The sequence below is a fragment of the Kryptolebias marmoratus genome, linkage group LG2 (assembly GCF_001649575.2).
Source record: "Kryptolebias marmoratus isolate JLee-2015 linkage group LG2, ASM164957v2, whole genome shotgun sequence".
Taxonomy (NCBI): domain Eukaryota; kingdom Metazoa; phylum Chordata; class Actinopteri; order Cyprinodontiformes; family Rivulidae; genus Kryptolebias; species Kryptolebias marmoratus.
In genome coordinates this window covers 12,674,199-12,677,337 of record NC_051431.1, presented here as the reverse complement: position 1 = coordinate 12,677,337, position 3,139 = coordinate 12,674,199, and the positions used below count along the sequence as shown (strand labels likewise).

The 3,139-nt window shown below is 36.0% G+C and overlaps 1 protein-coding gene across 1 annotated transcript in view; it reads right to left on the bottom strand.

The window, feature by feature from the left end:
* tmprss4a (transmembrane serine protease 4a) overlaps positions 1-2,828 on the bottom strand; it is a 17,372-nt gene extending 14,544 nt beyond the window's left edge. The window contains exon 1 of the mRNA XM_017428955.3: positions 2,701-2,828. The gene's annotated coding sequence lies outside the window, so the exon portion shown is untranslated. The remainder of the gene's footprint in view (positions 1-2,700) is intronic.
* Positions 2,829-3,139: the final 311 nt, after the last annotated feature.

Below are 3,139 nucleotides of genomic sequence, written 5' to 3'. Positions count from 1 at the left end.
GCCAAAAAACGTACGGAATAGTTAAAGAATAGATAATAGATAATAATAGATAATAGATAATAAAGAGAAACAGGAAAACAATGGTGTGAATGCTTAAAAGCATTCACACAATTATTTTCAAAATTACATAATTTCTGCTTGTAGAACTACACAAATGACCTTATTTTTTATGAATATAACACATCATAGGTACATATCTTTTTTTTTTTTTTTAATTAACTTTATATTACTGGCTGGTAGATCAGATACATACAGAATGTGTTCCAGTAATCAAAATGATAGCTGTACAGCATGTCTAAGGCCCAGTTTATGGTCCGTCATTTGCTTTACTGTCTGCTCAAGTGCCAGCTCCGTGTGATGTTTTTTGTCTTCTGTACAAGTTGGCAAAGGTCCACCAGGTTCCTCACTGTGTGCAGTGCAGATTTTTGTGAACCTGCAACCCCCATTCAAAAGACGGTGCCAAACACAGATACTCAAGGAAGCCGTGAGCCAAACCACAATCAGAAAAGGAGAAACAACAAAAACACTTGTTTTGAGGAAATACTGGGATTGTTTCTATTCAGAGTTGGATAATTTATAACATAAAGAACCACAAGGGAAGAAAGTTATATTGAATTCCTGATGAGAAAGGACTCAAACGTGTTTGCTTCTTTTTTCCTTTTTTTATTATTATTTTTTGGTTACCTTACAAATAGACAGTTTAAAACCATCACATTGTCACCACCTTCCAGACTGGAGAAGAAAACTGTAAACTCCTGAGTTGAGCACAGAAGTGCCCCTAAATTAATGTACATACTTGCAGGAGCACGTCAGCACAGCCCCAACGACTCACACGCGAGGATGTCAAGGCCTTCAGAATAAAATCATGGTTGAACACAAGGTCTGAATGATGTAATTTCTTTTCCTATATAACTGTTTGTGAAAACCCTTCAGGGACTGACCAACTGCTCTGACTGTGGCTAAAAGTACAACATGCCTGAACATGCCAAATAATGAAGACCAACAAAGACTTCATTCTGTTTTCAAAGGGTTTAATTGCCCGCTAAGTATGCACATGATCATTTCAGCCCTGAAGTCAAAGCCTCCAAAGGTTAAGGCAGTGGGAATATTATGGGACACTGAGCAGGGACAACTGAAGAGAGTGAGAGAGAGACAAACCCTGATAGACGGTGTGAGACTGATAAGGTTGGCCGAAGAGAAAGAGCCGTTGTAATGAACAGCGGCCGATTGTGTTGCTTGACCTCAACGTCTGAAAGCAGTAAACCAAAAACTCACTTCCACATTTCTGCACTTGGAAAATTCCCCCTGCTTCAGCAGCTGCTTGTCTCATAGAAACTATTGTATTTTCAAATTTCCACTTTTGTTATAAACTGGCACTATATAAATAAATTGAACTAAATCGATAGGAATAGTTCTATATCTGGCTGAGTGTTAAACTAATGACTTTTTTCCACACACAACAGCTCAGTCATCTCTGTTTATCCATTTGGAGTGGATTAACAGTGACCAAAACATAAGAAACTGCCCAGATGTGGTGCATTTTGTGTGTGTTTGCCTGAACTAAATAGAATAATGACAATTAAATTAAAGAACTGGTTGTTTTAAATGAAAATGTGCAGTTCTTTGTGTTTATTTTCTTTGGTTATAGGTACATAAATACGTTAACAAGCACTATTAAATGTACACAGCACAGATCTAAGAACACCCCTCTGTAAATGCACTATACAATTTAGAAGTCTGATTCAACAATTTTTGGTACAGCAACAAACATATCAAGGGTATGAGATTATATTGCTGAATATTCTTTACTTCCTTGTCAGTGTAACCAAGTGTTTTTTTTTACCAAAAACTGCTGGGGGTTTTTTTGTTCGAAACTGGATGCATATAAAGCTGAAGGACATCTTGATAAGCAGCAAGTTTAGTTCAAGCAAGTTACACATTAACATATTTACTCAAGGTTGTGACTGCTTGGTTTTGCAACCTTTTAACTTAAAGGATTTTCCAAATTGCAATGCTTATTTTCTAAAAGCATCTTTGGAAAATGTTGCACAAAAAAAGCAGCAGCAAATTCAATTTTTTTTTCAGACCTAGGAAATTATATAAAGAGATAATGATCCCATTAAAGTATTTTTTTTGTTTTTGTTTTTCTCTTAATTTAGGGGGAGGAGGGTAAAGTTTGAGTCTTGACTACAGCAGCTTTTATGTTATGGTTTTCTATAATTTATATTAAACAGTATTTAAGGTTATCCCAATTTTTATTTATTATTTATAGTCTTCATCAGCTTTTTTGATAAATGTAATACTTCATAGGACCCAAAATTACTAAAATTGATGGAAAACAAATGTTGCCATTAAAAATTTTACAAGGATTCCCAATCCTTGAACTTTACTTTGAACCCCTGTGCATCCTTATCAGATATGCAGATAAACAGTTAAAGTTTAATCGGACATCTTGCTCAAGACTGATCAAGTTTGAGTCGGTTCAAAATATAAAAATCGAACAACCTTCTCTCATCACTCACTCAGTATGCCATTCATTCTGTTTTCGCACACAATTATTTTACCACTGAGAGTTGTGGAGCGACAGATTGAGACAATTATCAAAGCACCTTAATAACGGAGGTTTGAAAAAGCAAGAGGAAGTAATAAAACGCAGCATATAATTAAACTTTCAGAGACACCATCATTATGATTCCTCACCTGCAAAATAGGATTCACTCTCTAGCTCCTTGTCTTTAAAAAAAAATCAAAGTTATCAAGAAACTTGGTGGAGAGACGTAATCCCAGTGAGTTCATTTCTTTTCTCTGAGGATCTTTCCTAACCAGCATTTATAGTTTTAACCAGGAACTCCCTTCAGAGATTCTTTATCCCACTTCTCCGCCCTTTACCTCCAAAGCAAACATACTCTCCCACTCATTTCATTACATACCCCCCCACCCCCAACACACACACAAAGGAGGGCATCCAAGCACTCCTTTGTGCTCAGAAGTGTAAATTTTGTGAAACTTGATACTGAGCTTTAAAAGCCTTGTGGGAAGTGTGACTTGAAAAATCACAAGTTAATCGTTAACACCCTCACATTTCTTGTTTCTACCTCTGCAAAGAAAGTATACTTGCATTTATCACATTTTTAATGTG